An 18,007-nucleotide genomic window follows, 5' to 3' on the forward strand; every position below is an offset into this window, starting at 1 on the left:
AAGAATCATAGGGGTTCTCAGATTTGCTTCTGATAGAGAAATATATGGGGGTGGGCCTGAAATCTAACAAACTTCAAAGTAACCTGCACTGCAACATGGAAAGAATGTTAGACCTTATGCGTTTAAATAATCCCCACAAGAACAAATCACCTAATTCATTCAACGACTTTAGTGTTCCAGTTAATGTCAATAGGCATTCAATATAGCACCTCAAATTGCTGATTTTGAAATTTACTTATATTTTTAATAAAACTTCCCTTGTCTTCCCCAGAAATGACCTAGAAACTAAGGAAACCTTTTGTTCAACCAGTCAGCAATATTTTTCTCGACTATTAATTTGGCAGGGAGCAAGAGAATCTTCAGGATTATCTAAAATGATGTCATCTTTGACTGTGTTTTGTTTGCTTTTTCCTACTTTGAACTCTTCCATACATGCTAAGCAAAGCTCATAGGTAACGTTCTGAAATATAAGTCCATTTTGGCAGTTAGAGACAGCAAATAGCTCCAAACACACCTCTTCAGTCCTCATGGGATAGTACATAAAACTATATTTCCCCTTCTATCACGTACAAAACCCCTCGGAGCTCTCCCTAGAGATGTTCACAATGCGCAATTACAGAGGAGTGGAGCACAGATCTCCCCAACTCTTCTGCATATTTCAAACATACACTATTGTCTCTGGACTTAAGCCAGGGAAATAATTCAACTTCTCACAGCAGACAATTTCTATCTTTGGTACAGTAGATGTTGCCCAAAAAATTAAAAAGATCAGCTTACAAAACCCTTGGCTTAGAAGAAATAATAGATTAATTAACAGAAGTGTGTTGTACTAATGTTTCTTTTAATCAGTTTAATCACAAAATTCTTCCAATTCTAAGTTTATGCAAAATAGAATATTCATCTGAGCAGATACATAATTCCAGATGTCCACCTTTTCCACAACTAATTGGCAGAACAATCTACCAGTTGTTCATAATTTGTTGCAGACATTCCCAAATGCTTATAGAATTTATTATAAGATTGAGTGGTTTTATAAGATCAATACAAAAGAAATGTTCACAATTGCTTCTTCAGTTTAAGGTGTCACTTTTTTACAAAGGTTCAACCTTCAAGAATTTTGAATTCATGATAATTCATGAGCTGAGTAGCAAGATTAAGAATGTAACAGTAACAATTGCTTTCAGGGTTCCGCACAGTTTCTCCACAGTTTTCTTTTCCCCATGACTCCTTACTGCCAAGCACCCCTTTACTACCTGACCCTGCAGTGGGGCACTCAGCTGACAGTGACACTGGGCTGGACATCGAGGACACATCTGGGCTCTTCACATTAAACACAGCTTGGGAATGTCACACAGCATTGCTTACATTGTTAAATGTTTAAAATGTTTCGGGGCCTAGTTTTAGCCTGACCAGGCACCTGAAGAATTTGCAGACGTGTTTCAGGGGTCGGCACTGGCCACAGATCAGTCCAAATACAGCAGGTGCATGTAACCACCCTGCTCTCAGTGTCTGCAAGCTCAGTGCCAGCTGGCTTCTCCAGGGAATATTCCTCCACACATTTCCTTTAACAGCATAGTCAAAGCTTTAGGGACAGCAGTACAGCTAAACTAACTTTCATGTCAATTAACAGCAGATGAACAATCTATGCAAAGGAGAAAGAACGAGCTTAATATTTACAACTCAGATGACTTCATGCTTGTATTAATTTCCTCTTTCCTAAGTAACAGTTACAGCATTTACTGATTTTAGATCCTTGGTAGAACAAAAGCAGGTAAAAAGATCAGTGCACCTTAAACCATATTTTCTCTGAGGTCCATGAATCTTTGAACAACCCCAAAAGACTTTGCTACCGCGTAGATGATGCATCGACCAGGCAGCCCTACAGTACAGTGAAGAAAAACCCTGAGGGAAGGAGGAGTTGGGACAGGGAAAAGGAGGGAAGAAGGAAAATGCATGAAAAGCAAGGCAAACAACACCACACAAATCAGCTATGTTGAAGTATGAGCCATGACAGGAATCATGTGAAATGAGCTCTGCATCATCTGCCACTTCTAATGTATGCCCTATGGGACTCTAGCCAGAGCACTGAATCAGGGATCCTACTGCAGCCAATCACACTGCCTTTCCCACAAAAACTTCTTTCCACCTTCCACTTGAGGGGAAACCGCACAGAGGAGTCAGGATGAGAGCTCCACTGGTCATGGGGAACTTGTGGGCCAGGGCAAAGGGATCAACTTGACCACAGTCCCTCATGGACCTGCTGCCACTGCCAGTAGGATTCATGGAGCTGGGAAGTGGAACAACTGAGAAGTATATCTCAGGAAATTTTACTCACCATGTCTTCTCTCGAGACAATTTGTGGCTTTTTCCCTCCCAGGTAGAGACAGCTTTATCCCTTGGCTTCTCAGTTATACCCAATTGGAAGTCAGCCATCTGAAACGGTCATGCTGTTCTTCCAAGTGTATATGGCACTCTAGCGTAGGCACCAGCAGCGTGATTCATCAGGCCAGGGGTGCACATACACACCCGAACTATCTGTCTAGACTCCATTTATCATTTACTGAAACAGGTACTTCTACCAAGTGACTCAGCTCATGCTAAAGTTGCTCTCTGAAATGAATGGTACACCTGAAAGTACCTATTTCCCTCCATTAATAGCAAAGAGAGTTCAGATGTGCTTCAGACATGGTAACAATGCTACAGATGCCTAAAGTTAATGAGGTGAAGCCCAGTCATTGTTGTTCTATATAAGGAATAAATTATTCCAGAAATTACAATATCGCAGTCCAAGATGTGTTGTAGCTGAGTTAATGCAATCAAATTTTTATTTCAAAAAGCGTTGTATTTCCTACAGCATGTTTCAGTTTTCATTTAATGTACTAAATTATGTTGAATGAAATACTAGCATTGGTAGTATCAGGTGTCTTTGTAGCCCTTTGCTTTCTCATAGCCTTTTGGTCTAAGAAAACTGAGCCAAAGAGCTGAGGGAAGAAGGAATCCAAGCAGTGTTTTTTTGTGAGGCTCCCACCCTCAGGTTTTTTCTTCACTACATTAAAAGCACAAGCATGGTTGTATCTGTCATTTTTAAGTTTTTTGCAGTACAGCATAAATTTACAGAGACACATGAAGAACACCTTTAGATCAAAGCCTTAATTAGCCACTTATCCATGGGTAAAAACCACAAGATTTAATAGGGATGTAAGAAACATCCTACTGGATCACCCCAACGATCCCTCCAGACAGTACTCTGACTCCAGAAGTGGCAGGAGGAAATATTATTTGGGGCAAGTATGTGAGCCTACTATTTTCTGAAGTCCATTCCCTCTCATACATGCCCACAATTCAGTAATTTCATTTGGTAGTTGGAATTTTTCCTAGAATGGCGTCTAACTTTCCTTCCATGCTGTGCAGGGATTTTATTGGAGTGCTTGTTTTCTTGTTGAATTGAGGCAGTTTACCAGGGCTTCTAATACAATATTTGTAACAATATCAAGACAACAATATTATTGGTGCATGAGTGCTGGAATATCAATATGGTATTTAAAACAACAGAAATGTCTAGATATAATTCCCTTTACCTGACCTGCAGTCATTCACCACAACCTTGAACACAGTGCATCTGACTCAGCTGCTCGTTCTCTACACCAGGTGAAACTGCCTGCCTTCTGATAGCATTTTCTCTGTGTTTCCTTAGATATCTGTCAGCACTCACAGCTGTCTTTCTAGTCTAGCGTCCTCCTTTGACTTATATTTAGACTTTGAAGAGTAAATTGTTCTTAGTCTGCCAGGTATCAAAAAGGGTATATTCCCCAACAATCAGCATCCTCACTGCATTTTCAAGGATTCGTGTTGCTTTGCTTTCCCTGCCTGGCCCTGTTACATCTTCCATTTGATTTAACTCTCTGTGCTGAGGCAAAATAACACCTCATCAGTAATGTGAGCATGACATGAAAAATATTACACACAATTGCCTTGTTTGTTATAGGTTGCAAGTCTAATGGAGCTCTATATCACGTTCCTCAGGTCTTAGATACTGAAGGATCTTGGTTGCTGTGAGAATCTCAGCTTTCACTGCAAAAGAGGGAATTTCTACCCCTCCTTGACACAAAGAAAAGCTTGAAAACATTATTTTGGAAAAAAAAAAAAAAAAAGGAAAATTTGAATCAATTTAATATAAAAAGCTGGCTCATTATTTTTATGATTAGGCAGGGGCAGGGAGGAGGAAAGAGATACTCATTATTTCTGAATGTTTGCAGGTGGAAATACTGACTGCGGAAGTTCTGTCTGTGGGAATGCTTTGTCACAAATGTCCTCATTGCGGTAAGAATACCATTCTCCCATCAGTTCATGTGAATAAGAGTAATCCTGATTTATTTTCTCTGCAGCTTTGGACCCTGGTCTTGCAAGGTGTATTCTGCACCCATGAAAAGTGCTGCAGTGATATGTAGTAGTGGCATGCACATGTGAGATAACAGAGCTTGCAGCTAAACAAATCAAGTGCAAAAACTGGGAGACATTTAGTTTATCTATATTAAATGCACCTCTATAGAAATTGCAGTATGTTCAAACTCCACGGCATTAAAATAGAAGACAATGTCATATAGAACTCCTGTTCTTAATTGTCCTTTAGTCCAAAAGTCAAAGGATGTACATCTCCCCACACCCTCCCTCCTGAAGACATACAAACATCAGCATAGATATAAAAACAGGGATTTTACTGGAAAATCTGAAAGGTTGATACCTTCCTTTTGGTCCCATTAGGTGGAGCTCTCAGATAAGAAGAAATGAATGATAAAACAAGCCAGCAGGTACCCTTAGGAATTATTAGTACTGCACTATGGAGGCATTTTTCCCTGCCGAGAGCTCTCTCCTGTTGATAGAATTCAACTAGAAAGCTTATTTTCATTAGCTTCACACATTATTGAGATTAAGCTGTAAACTTTGGAGATAGCTGAATGGTACATCATTGGAGTCAACATAAATAACCGGACTGACAGAAAAATAGTTATGGAAATAGAGAAGCAAAGCAGGTAAAGAATTGAAGAGCAACACATAAAAATCAGAAAATTTCAGCAAGTGTTTGACCTCGCTTCCATTAATGATAAAAGTCCACTGACATTAATCATAGAATCATAGACTCATGTAGGTTGGAAAACACCTTTAAGATCATCAAATCCAGCTGTAAACCTAACACTGCCAAGGCACCCACTAAACCATGTCCCTAAGTGCCCCATCTACACATCTAATGGTGCAGGATTCAGCTGAAAAACTGGTCATGCAGACACAAAAATGCAATGAAAGCAAAATGGCAAAATATCTGTAACCTGACTTTCTGCTGATTTCAGGTTCTAGTTTCGTCTCGTTTGGATTTCTTACTTAACTTATACATTCTTACAAAGCATTGGGGTAGCTCTCCCAATTCCTACACAAGGGGAAGGATGAAGCTAACCCTGTGTGAAATACTGTACAAGCAAAGGGCAGAATGATGGGTGCATATTCTCAAGGGTATTAGCTCTTACACCAGTTGTTCATCATGAGCAGTAACTCAGCAATGTCAGTAATTTTACCAAATAAATGGCTGTGGATGGCAGGATGGGAAGGAGGAAAGTGATGTAATATAGGCAATTATCAGAATAAACAGAAATTAGGAGAGATTGTCCAGATATGTATGGAAGGAAAGAGTCTGAACTGATTCCTTTCAAACTCTACACCTTATCTAAGTGAAATTATTGATTTAATTCTTTCACTTCAACTGTGATTAAAGCCCATTAGTTTTATCTTTTATGAAAGCAAACATGACAGTTTTGCAATTGATCATTTCAATAAAGCTTAGCCTATCTCCTAGATTCATCCTTGATACAAAAATGTGACAATTTCAGAACCACTGAGATATGATGCTGGAAGACAGTTTTTATTTTGTCTTTGAATATCATCTGTCTAGTTCCATATTTAGCAATGAAACCTTTTTCAGACACTTGAACAGCCTGAAAGTCTGTTCTATTTTCAGGCTATTTAAAATGTGTACTCTTTTGTGCCCAAAGTAAACACCGTTTGCACCTTGTGCTAAAATAAATAATACGCAGTGCCTGTGAGACACGAGAACTAGCAGCTTTGTTTCTGCATTGAAATCCGTTGGCCTCGTAATTTGACAGGCTTTACCTTCCACATTACTCTAGATTTGCTTCACCAAAATAAAACCAAAATTCCTCCTACTAGTACGGACTGCTGTAATGTAGTAAGTGTCTCTCCCCAACACTGAGGGTCTCTCCCTCACTTCCATATTCCTCTGCTCTGCACATTTCCCCAGAGGAATATTTTATGATCAGGATGAGTTTTTCATTTTTCCAAAGGCAACTGTCCCCAACCTGCCACTGACATAAAAAAGGTGTCACAGGTAGGAACCTGACCTTTCCTTCTTGACACTGACACCACAGACCAGGATTGGTCTGGTCATACTGGGCAACACGCACTGGTTCCAGTGGCTGCAGCTCTAGCTTCCATCACCCTTTTCAGATGCAGTGGGGATAAAAAGCCAAGGTTCAGGAGTGTATTTGATTTTTAATTTCTCCTCACCTGCCTTCAGGCTGGCCTTAATGACTACAGCATGCATACAAAGTTTTCAAGTTCTCTGTCAGTCTGTTCTTCTTTCAGATGATAACATATACGTATGGTATGGATATGCTCCGTTCTCTGTCATATATGGCTACTCATTGCCTCTGCTCTACTTATCCTGAGACCCCTAACTCTAATGGAGGGAGTTATTATTATTATCCCCATTTTACACCTACAGGGTAAGTGACTTCTTTAGCACTGCCTAGGGAGCTTGTGGCAAAGTAGGAAATCGAACCTGACCCTGGTGTATCCTGGCTCCGCCCATTGAACTTCAAGGTGAGGTTACACAAATAGATGAGTGCAGGTCTGATTTAAGCTTCAAGAGAGAGAATGAAGGTTATGGCAGTCTTACCCTGATTGCCTTGATATCTGAGAGAAGCAAGCAGAAGAAGGGTCAAGATGATGGAGAGCTGGGGCAGTTGGTGCCACACGGTGTGCCTCTGAGAAAGTCTTGCAGGCAGAGAAGATCACTGCTGAGATTCGTCTAGCTAGGTACCACAGAAACATCATGCCAATTTTCCCAGTGTGAAACAAAAAGCTCTCTCCCAATATGAAATTTCTCCGTCAAAATCCTGCTTATAGGAGATGAGTGCTTTTCACTGGAAATTTATCCAGCAGAAAATTCTCAACTATCCACTACATACCCCCCTAACTCCCCTCCAGCTTCCCAGTGTCCATGTCTGAATGGCTGAAAACGTTCTCTTATCCATGATTCAGTATTTCGCTAAAGTACAGTGTGGTTAAAAGACAGAAAATCAATTTTAACTGCTGAGATTTCCATAAAGTTCAATTAAAAGTGTCAAGCTATTGTGACTAGCTTTGTCGAAATGTGGGTGACAAGCTCTGCTGTGCAGCAAAACGTGCTTGTCTCACAAAATGCTGGAGAGGAATGGCAGTATGCTGCTTCTCAGGAGTCTGCAAGCATGTCAACCTGGCTATAGCTCCTCAGCTTGCATTTGGCCCAGGCACCCAGACCTGATCCGCCTCTTGGAAAGGGAGAGCCTGAGAAGACAGTCCGTGCAGGTGCTCACAGCTCAGAAGGAAAACAGGGTGATCTTGATACAAAAAATTATAGCATTCACACAGCCAAAATCCCAATCTGTTACTGACCCTGCTGCACCACTCTTTTTCTTTCATTCACCTGATTCAGACATGGTGCTTTGAAGAGAACATATACACTTCTCTTGACTTCTTTGTCTATCCTTTTGGAAAAGTGCTCAGCTCTTTCACTGTGTATCCCAACATGGTTTCTTTTTGAATATCTGTTTCAGAAAACACACCCCTACTGCAGCACAGTGCAGCCTATAGCAATGAAGAGGAATGATAACAAGATCCTTAAAGACAGATCAGGCATTCTAAGTGCTATACTTGGGTCAAGCTTGAATCCAAAGGGCTTCTAGATACATGAAAATAATATTTTCTCCTGGTGTCACAATCAGTTATAGGATGTTAGAAATTTGTGCTAGTAATTAAATGGAAATTAATTAAATTAGCTGAATTCACTATGCTTCTTAAAACCAAACTTTTATTTGTTCTGAGTAAATGCAGTCTGCTGTTTAGTAATAGTCTCCTCCTTTCAAGCATCAATAAGACCTCATCCTGACAGGGGCTGTGCACCTGCTATTAAATGTAGGTGCTTTGTGAGGACCGTGAGATGCCACGATAAACAAAGCATCTCAGTCAAGTTACGTGCTTCACCCAGGAGTGATCTGTGCAAAACCTGGTAATCCTGCACATTTGTTTAAACAAGTGGTTCTGTCATGACCAGCCCTGACCTACTTTCCCCAGTGCTGTATTTGTTGCACATACATTTCAGTTTTCCTCTGACTACACTTCAAACACAGATTGCCTTTTGCTATTTGTTAGCAAAATGCTCAAAACAGTGGGGATCCTGATGGGGGAACACTAACACCACTCCGCTACAAAGAGCAGAAAGTGCGACATATCACCTGCTCCTTGAGCGAGCTTGGGATTCATTTCCCTTAGCTGGCCAGTTTGACTTTTTGTTGCGCAGAAACAAAGGAGAAAGTCAAACATACACATGCACCTCTTGCAAAATGAAGAATTCTGTAGAAGAAAATATAAATGCAATTAAAGGGTAACAGTATTTACCAGTAACCATGTCTAACCTCTTTTTACTATTAGCAAGAGATAGATGGAAGACAAAACTAGTTCACTCCCTGCAGAATACATCTCTCTTCATCTTTTAAGTAGACCCACAATAGAGCCTTCTGTTGTTTGTATCAACCTCTTTCACATTACAGGAGGTATCATTTGGGGTATTTTTTCAGGACATCATCTTGCTCTTTAAATGACAGCTTGATTGTTGGAGCAAATCTCCATCACAGCAAAACTGTTTATCTAGTAGTATGGGTGAGTAGGTCCTGTTGTGTGGCCACTGGGTAGAGAAAATGATTTTAAGCTGAACGGAGTCTGTTTTGATGTCCAATATCCAAACCGTTACCTCAGAAATGGTTCTCTAACAGTGCACACAAGAACAGAAAGCACCCACCCCAATTCTTCCACTGAACTCCTTGGTCCAATGTCAAGCAATTCCTAAAGGTTTTGCAAATAGCTCACCTCTAGTTTTGGTTCCCAGTAGAGATTCTTCATTCCAAACTTCTGATAAAAGACATTTTATACTTCAGTGCAAACATAAAATCCATAACCCAGAGTATTGGTAGAATGCCTGTGTAGGAGTGTGTAGGATGAGTTAAGCTGGGAAGGGAAGGGGTGAGGTCTAATTAAGTGACTTAGTTCTCCCTGCACTAAAGGACAAAAAACTGGTTAGCATATCTGAAAAAAGTCGAATAGAAAAAATCTTTATTTATAGACTTTTCCACCACTGTGCCAGGTAGGAAGGAGAAGACATGAAAATAATTCTGTTGAAATCTGATGGAAACACAGCTGAGCCATAGTAACTACCTCTTTGTATGAACATGTGCCTTACATAAGCTGTCCGCTGATCCAAAAGACAAATATCAAAAGTGTTGATGGACAATTGGGTCAGAGATACCTCCTTTGTCCCTCCTTTTCCTTTACTCACTTGCTGAGTTTATTCCATGTTTTCAAATTCCTATAGATAAAAATTGAAGAACAAAAGTGCAGCTGGGGTTTGCGCAAGTGGCAATTTGAAGAGTACCTTCATTCTCTAAACAGCTTGACTTTTCTCGTCAGGGAAGCATATCTGTCAAACCACATGTTCCTCCTCCCTGAGCTCAAATAACAGGTGGCTGAAATCTGAAAAGGGCTGATATTCAAGAACACGCAGTATTTAGCAAAGTTACATTTATAACAACGCAGCAATGCAACTGTATCCATTTTCTATTCTTTCTGTACCGCAGAACTAAGTAAATCACCCAAACCTTGATAGCAAAATCAGTGATACGGGCAGGAGTGAGCCTGAAATTCCCTGAGTCTCAACCCCAGCACGTAACCACAGGGCCGCATAACTTGCTCCCATGGTCTGCTAGTAACCACGAGCTGCTCTGGCTTACAATGGCATCAAGCCATTAGCAAGGTACAGGATGAAATTTAGACTGGGAAAATGAGTGAACCTGGTCCCTGTGGTCAGGTCATGCTAGTTCCTGACCAGCCACGTGAACCTTCTTCCCTTTTTTCCTGGGATGGGGTGTCAAGTTTGGAGCAGGAGCAGCACAAGGGCAGCCCCAGCAGCAAATGTGTGTGGGAATAGCACAAACGCCACCCCAGATCTAATTGCCTGTGCCATAAGCCAGATGCCTTGCCAGATGCCCAGGGGGCCTCTCAGTAAAACCAAAGGCAAACAGAATTGGCCATCCTCTTGTCACGTCCCATGGAAAGGTAGGAGGGCTCATGTCCCCCCAGAGTCTGGGAAAGTAGAGCTACCTGACTTTCTGTCCTGATTTGAGGTTTTGATTTTATAAAGATCCATTCTTACAGCCTTGACTTGTTATAGTTGTTTTTTTCTTGCTTTTATTTTCCCCAAACACTAACCTGGAAAGTGGAACTCCAGCACCCCAGGAGGGTATTACTGATGTGATGCAGCATGACAACATGTAACTACTGTCTCTTTCTTGCATTTTTACTCTCGAGTATTCTATAAAGATAATATTTTTTCCAAAGCTGTGTTGTGCCAAGGAATCATTTAATCTGTACTTTACTGTGGCCAACAAGCTCTTTTTTCCCCTAAAAATGACCATTACTCGATAGCTCTCCTTGCTGTGAATCTTGCCAATCTGTAAAGTTTTAGACTGTTAAGTTGCATCTTCTGAATAATGCAGGTGGATTATGAACTCTCATATTTTGAGTTTTCTCATGACTTTGGGTAATCCAAATAGCTGACCAGAGGCAGGTCCATTAATTAACATCACTGATAACTCAGAGCTTGTTTTCTGTCTCCCTCTTTTGAGAGGGAGATTTGTTTTGTTTGTATGATTGCTCTTTATGCCATGTGTTCACATCTGCCCAGGTTTTTATGCTGTGTCTATCATCATGAAGCGTGAGGTGACTGATAACTCTCTTCTAATTCACAGAACAGATACTGTCTCGGCAGCAGCACATCTTGGCCTGAAAAGCAGTATTTGAGGCCTGACATGTAATCTATGGGTTTGTCTAAACTAATTAGTGCCACTTGCATCAGTGTTCTTATGATATAGAAATATATCCACTCAGAAAATCACTAAAGCCATAGAGTCAGCTGCCAGGCAGTCATTCCATCAACTCATGTTCACTTCTGCATTGGAAATGATTTGAAAGATACTCTAGAGGTGGAAGGCTCTCAAACACATCATCAGTCCCTTAAACGACATATTTTCCTATGGGTCTGTTCACAGTCAAGTACTCTTTTATTAGTTTAGGCTCTGATTTTCACTAATTTCATTCAACTTTCTTGAAAGTAGATAAAATTCCAGTTTGGTTGATGTCAGTGATAAAACTTCTACAGCAATAAATACTGAATATATCTATTTTTTAAGAAAACAGACTGAGAGTTGGGCTAAATTAATGTGCATTGAGCACTGTGCAGCAGTGCCAGACAAATTGCCATACTCAAGCTTGCTTGTTGACAGTTGCCTTTAGTATTTCTAACATGTGTGGCCCTCTTTAATGCAGACACATTCCAAGAACAGTTGGCCGTGTGTATTCACTGAGCATCTTAGACATAGTTCTGACACTTGTTCTCCAAGGAATTATTCTGTGAGTCTCAAAATCATTCTAATAAACCAGAATATGTCTCCTTACATTTTGTTGCATCTGAAATTGCTGTGAAACCATTGAAAACTGGGCATGCAATGAAAGATCATATTTAGAAGTGATCAGTGTGTCTGACTTTCTGGACTGCAATCACCTTCAGCTAACAACAGTGTAAATCACAAGCCTTTTACTGACATCCCTGAAGTTTTAAGCAAAAGCAATTGCCCTAAAAAAGAAATGCATTAGGCTAGCTGTATGTTTTCACTGGTAAAGAAATCAAAAAGTGTTATTTATTTCAGCCTGAACTCAGCAGTCTTCTTCCTGATCTGCCCCTGTCTTCACTGCAAGAGGGAAATACGTTGGGTTTGCACTGCTGCTGCTCTCAGGTTTACGGTGAGAGAGGATTAGCAGTTACAGCTCCTCTGTTGGCACAAGTCTTATCCCACCACCACAGACCACTGGTTGTTCTCTTCTCTTACACCGCACCCTGCTCCTGGCGATTTGGTGGCTTCAGATGCCCTTCCAGACCAGAGATGTGCTGTGCGTGGGCAGGATTCTTCCCCACTAGTGGAATTTGTGGTGACACGAACTGGCCAAGACTGAGCAAATAAAACCAACCCTCCTTTTCCACTAGGTTATTGTTGGTCTGAATAAACATTGTGGCAAGAGGACTGGCCAGCCCAGAGGGAGCTGTGATAATTTCACAATGGCTAAGATTGCCTGTGAACTTAACAAGAAACAGTCCAGTCTCCTTGTGCCATCTATGCCACATAAGCATTTGGTACATTCACATGGGATTTAATTTGGGCGTTTAAAGCTGCCTGCATTAGCTTGTGATTGTGGGTCTTTACACCCATCTTTCGTGTGTGTTCTTCCTTGCAAATGTGTATTTGCTGCAGCACATTTTCAAAGGGAATCAAGAAAGAGAAAACAAAAAGCCACATGTATTAGTATTCCTGTTTAATTTAATATCAGCTTACGAGGTGGAAATTAAAATGATTTTTCTGTCGCTGTTATCTCTCTTCGCTTGGCAAAGATCGATTTCCTTCTTCTCCACTGCTTACTAATAAGACATCTGAAAACTAAGATGGTTTTTATGTTTACTTCCTTGTTTAAATCAGCTTTCTCAACTAAGGACAGCTTTGGCAATGTATTTGCTTTTTAACTTGTGATTTCTGTGTTGGCTCAGATTCCGCTAGTGACAGAACATCAAACATGGAGAGGCTATATATTTTTAATTACTCAGGGATGCCCTTGTGCATAAGTACATGCAAATTAAACAAGCAGAATTCAAAACCTGTTCAGAACAGACTGCATACGTTACACAATCAGTCACAGAAATGATGGTGCATTATTTTGCTTCTCATGCTGACAAGTAGGGAGGTATCAGCCATCAGTTGGTACCATGTCATGCCAGTGCTAATGCTGTGTCTGACACTGCCAGGTTTGGTAACACTTTCTCCAGAGCTGACAAGCCAAGGTAGGCAGATAGCAATGCATGAATGCTCGAGTGTGAAAATCAGCTGAACAAGTAGTCTACGTGGAATACACCTTCCTACCAAAGAAATACTAATGACTAGGAAGAGGATTAGAAAAAATACGTTTTTGACATCTCAAAGAATCTGATGTAGGCACCTAACCTGTCTGTAGAATCCAGCACTCCTTTGAAATGGGGAGGATAAACTAATAAGCAAAGCTGCTTGGAGTCCAAGCTGCATTTTATGAACTTGGTACTTGTACCCCAGTATCATTACAGTTCCAGCCAAGGTGTAATTATTTCAAAAGACAAAAACCTTCAGGGAAAATGTTGCAGTGTAAGGCAGACACACCAAAGGGAAAAGAAAGGAAATATGGTCATCTGCATACTGCAGATGAGGAACTGAAACTCTAGAGAGAGAAGCAGCACAGTGAGTATCCCTGCAGAGCTGAGCATTCTTCCTGCAAGAAAAAGCTGAGCTTTTTCAAAAAGTCAAGTAATGTGTTCTGCAACACATTCACTTGGGATATTATCTCATACCCTTTAGACATTTCACTGTGTCAGAAGTCTCCTTATTTAACAGCCTAGCATTTCTCTTTCATATTTTCTTTCCATTGCCCTTTCTAAATTCCCATGCTCACCATTATTAACATTTTTTCCTCTAAGGTGTTTATGCCTATATAGCATTATCTTACCTTCTTCCTCTCAAACTTGATTATCCTTTGTTTATCCAGTTTATATGTATTGAAGTTTTAATCTTTCCTTCTCCTTCTTGATAGAGTTGCTCTTGTCGTTCTCGGGGGGATGATGTCTGAAGGTTCATTTCAACCCTGTCTTGCATGGTTCTATGACTTCCTTTAATGTTTCTGTATCTTTGGTGCAGTTGCACCTTAACAGAAATCCAGTGAGCTCCTTCTGTGAAGACACACCTGGCTCTGTCCCCACTAGAGATCCAAGGTGACAACTCTGTGCATTGCATGAGCGCCCTGTCCCCCACCAGGTGTGCTCTTGCCAGCCACCTGCATGAGTCACCTGAGGCAAGGGGGTCTGCATCTCTGGTTGCCTCCCAGCACAGAGCTGGTCTTGGGGCATCTTGTTCCTTGCCAGGGAGCCCGGTTCTGCCCTGCTGTACCGGGTGGTAGGCAGGTGTCTGGACACACTGCAGATGGTGAGTGCCAAGGCTGGTGTGCACATGTGATGCTGTATGGGCATCGCTGGTGCTACAGGAATCTGAGGTGAGTTGAAGGCTGCACTGGTGCTGCTGTCAGGAGATGAGTATGCAAGCAATCATCTGATTTCCATCTTCCTGTCCTATTTTTGTGCCATTTGTCCTGTGGTACCTTTGGTGCCTATACCAAAGGCCGCAGCAGGTTGTGACCCGTCCCGACCTGCCAGAATAAAAAAAGCCTTTTAATGTCATCGGAGATGGGGAGGGATGACTTTTCCGTTTAGAAAACAGGGACAAGCCTCAGTTCTCCTCCTCACCGCCGGTCTCAGCACCCGGTCGGTCTCCAGTGGGCAGTGAGCACGGGGGAGACGCCATGTGCGGGCGGAGGGGGTGGGCGAGGAAAGGAAATCCCTGTCCTTCCCACCACTCTGCAGTTACAACCACAGCACGCACCCAGGCGGCGGGGCCCCTCGCGACGGCGGCGGGGGGCGGGCGGGCGCGCAGGAGGCGGTGGCGGAGGAAGAGGGAGGTGGGGGCGAACGGCAGCGAAGGGAGGGAAAACCCCGGCTGGGCGGAACACGCCAGCCGGCGCGGTCCCAGTCGGCCGCGGCCGGGCTGCCCGCGCTGCCGGTGGCTGCTTCTGCCCCCGCACGGTCCCCCTGGGGCCGGGGGCGGCGGTACCCACCGCGTCCCACCCGCAACTTTCCCCTCCCCCGTGGATGGCTTTCGTCGGAGACCTGCAGGGCATCCGGGCGCTTGACACCTGTCCCCCATGGGCCGCCTCCGCGCCTAAGTTTTCGGGCGCCCGGCGCCCCCCCGCCGCCGCAGGGCGGGCTTGAAGCCGCGGCGGGGGCCGCGGTGCCCATGGCCGGGCGTCCCGCCGCGCCGAGGTGTCCGTGCGCGCCGCCCCGTCCCGCCCGCCGGGGAGCCGCCGCGCCCGCCGGAGCACCGCAGCGGGGGCGCTGAGGGAGGCAGCCCCCGGCGCACCGCCACCGGCTCGGCGCCAGCCGCCGTTGCCCGCCGGGTTCCTGGCGGCGGCGGGGCCGCGGGATCCGTCCGCGCTCGCTGCCCCCGTGTAGTTGCCGAGTCGTCTGTCCTCGGCGGCGGCCCGCGGGTGACATGCAGTCCCTCATCTCTCCGGTGACCAAGGCTATCCTGGTGGCTTTGTTCATCTTCGCCATCCTGCTGATCCTCTACGTGATTCTGTGGTACATCTGCCGCGATGTGGATTGCGACCATGGGATCTGAGCCGCGCCGCGGGGCCAGGGCTTAGGGAGCCGGGATTCACCCCGCGGGGCCGGGAGCGGCAGCGGGAGCCCCGCCAGGCAGCAGCCGCCGCCACCGCGGCCGGAGCGGAGGAAGGGGAAGGAGAAAGAGGGGAAAAAAAAAAAAAAAAAGAAAAAAAAAAAAGAGAGACAGAGGAAAAAGCCAAGCCGAAAGAGCCCGGAGGACAACTGCAATCAAGAAACCAACCTGAGCTTGACCTTCAGAGACCAGGGTGACCCGGTGAGTCTCCGCTCTACGCGGCGCGGGGGATGCGCGGGTGCGGCGGGGCTGCCTGCCTCCTGCCCCGCTCCCCTCTCTTGCACACACACGCACACGGATGTGCCACACTCACCCCAAGCCGCGCACACACACGCAGACACACGCACAGCCCGGGCTATGTGCGTGCCCGAGTGCCTTCTGCACACATGCGTGCGTGTCCCCAGGCGACAATCAGGACCCGTCCTGCTGGCAGTGCCTGTCCCTGTGTTCCCCCCGCTTTAAGTGTATCGAGGTGACAACGCGCAAAAGGCAGCGCGCCCGCGGGAGCCGCCGGAGCCGGGCGCGGGTGCGGGTGCGGGAGGGCGGCGGGGCGGCTGCCGCGCTGCCTTTGCGGCCCCACATTGGTATGCAGGCGGTGGCTGCGCCGCCGGGCAGACCGAAAAGGTGAGCCCGGGAGGTGGGGGAAAGGCAGTGCTTTATCAGCCCGGGGGCAAATCGGGGAAGTAACGGTAAAATGAAGGGGAAGATATCGGGTAATCGGCGGGCATCGGCGGGCATCAGCGGGCAGACTTCGGGGAGGGGATGCGAAGTGGGATGAGTTTCTCCTTCCCAGGTGCAGGTTGGTGGAAAGAGGTGTGGGAGGTGACAGAAAAATGTGTATTGGAAGTTCTACATGGCAGCGGTCCTTGTCTGGTCTCACCGATGCTGCGTTTCCTACATGCTAGCCCCGCAAAAGGGTTAACGCTTCGGGGTTAAACACACGCCCAAACCCGGCAATATCAAAAAATGTTGATTAAAAAGTATGCAATTGATGAGCAGGGACGTGCCGAGCGTGCTGGGACATAGAGGGGACATATCCTGCCCAGCTGTTTTCCCACCTGAAAGAATTTGTCATTGGCTATTTCTGCTCCTATCGTTTGTTTGTATTGAATACCGTGTGCTAAAGTGTAGAGACCGCAACACATTGTGTTTAAAGTGAAAAAAACCTACTTAAAGAAAAATGGTCCTAAACACTTGAGCTGTAAATGTTTCTGTCCTTGACAGACAAGCTGTCAGGAATAGGAGCAAACTCCAACTGCGAGCATTATCCCTGGTGGGGATGTATTCGGATGCCACAGGGTGCGGGTGCATGTACGCAGTGAGGAATAAGACAAAAATCAAATTTGGGTTTAAAGAGGGGGAACTGGGACGTAGCCAAGTGTAAAGTGTGATTGGGTGATTCAAGTGGATTTGACATTGAATGTTGGTGACTGAAAGCTCACCTTTGCAACAGGGGTCTGCGTTTGGAAGGAAACTGTTCGGAAGTCGTTTCTCTTGCCGTTTTGGTTTGCGCTTCTGTTCAAATTGTATTTCGAAGGGCTTTTGACCTGACTAGTTGATCAAACATGACTACTGTTAAAGCGCCCTACTAATGTGATTATAGCAGCAGTGACATCAATGTTTCCTTGCCCTGCAACTACTGTAGCCATGCATTTGTTTACTTCCCTCATGCACACTCTGAAATGTCTGTTACTCAACAGCTCTGAACAGCAAGGGAAGAAGGGAGAAGGAAGGAGGAGGAAGATCTTAAAGGGATTCTAAAATGGCCATAGCTCTGTTTTCCTTATGTGTTTAATTATGCAGAAATAAAATAACCTCCAAGTCCTCTTTTTTCTTTTCTTTTTTTTTTTTCTTTTCAGTTTCACCAGTCACTACACTTGTTTTTACTGAAGTGCAGAAACCTCTTCACACTTTGACATGTCAGGTTCTGTCACATGTTCCCTTCCAAATTAACAGCGGTGTGCACCTTCTGCCCCTCTCCCAGCTGTCAGGAGCTAATGGGTGATACGGTTATAGAGGCTTTGCCATTTAGTGTTAATTATTTCACAGTAAACCAGTACTTCAAACTGTTATTTATAGAACTGGATGGAACATGGCAAATTAAAATAGTTTTCATAAAACTTTAAATATTGACAGATAATGTGTGTGTGTGATTAAATGACTGGAGTGTAGATATGACCAAATGTGTTTTATAGTACCCATCATAACTGATGTTAATGAACTTAATATTTGCAGAAACTGTGAAATAGTCCGCTCGGTTATTGTCTGACCAT

General features: G+C 44.1%; 1 protein-coding gene and 1 long non-coding RNA gene across 14 annotated transcripts in view; one reads left to right on the forward strand and one right to left on the reverse strand.

Moving 5' to 3' along the window:
* LOC139828804 (uncharacterized) overlaps positions 1 to 16,223 on the reverse strand; it is a 42,682-nt gene extending 26,459 nt beyond the window's left edge. The window contains exons 1-2 of the long non-coding RNA XR_011740794.1: positions 15,903 to 16,223; positions 13,957 to 14,649 (exon numbers count right to left, since the gene is read on the reverse strand). This is a non-coding gene — a long non-coding RNA (uncharacterized lncRNA). The remainder of the gene's footprint in view (positions 1 to 13,956; positions 14,650 to 15,902) is intronic.
* The window catches only part of ZBED1 (zinc finger BED-type containing 1), a 58,784-nt gene continuing 55,730 nt past the window's right edge, over positions 14,954 to 18,007 (forward strand). For 8 of the 13 annotated variants that reach the window (XM_071813218.1, XM_071813204.1, XM_071813212.1 and 5 more), the window contains exon 1: positions 14,971 to 15,935. The gene's annotated coding sequence lies outside the window, so the exon portion shown is untranslated. Of the gene's footprint in view, positions 15,936 to 18,007 lie in introns of all 13 variants that reach the window. The other 5 variants (XR_011740766.1, XR_011740765.1, XR_011740768.1 and 2 more) reach the window with 1 other exon arrangement.

The sequence above is a fragment of the Patagioenas fasciata genome, chromosome 1 (genome assembly GCF_037038585.1).
Source record: "Patagioenas fasciata isolate bPatFas1 chromosome 1, bPatFas1.hap1, whole genome shotgun sequence".
NCBI lineage: Eukaryota > Metazoa > Chordata > Aves > Columbiformes > Columbidae > Patagioenas > Patagioenas fasciata.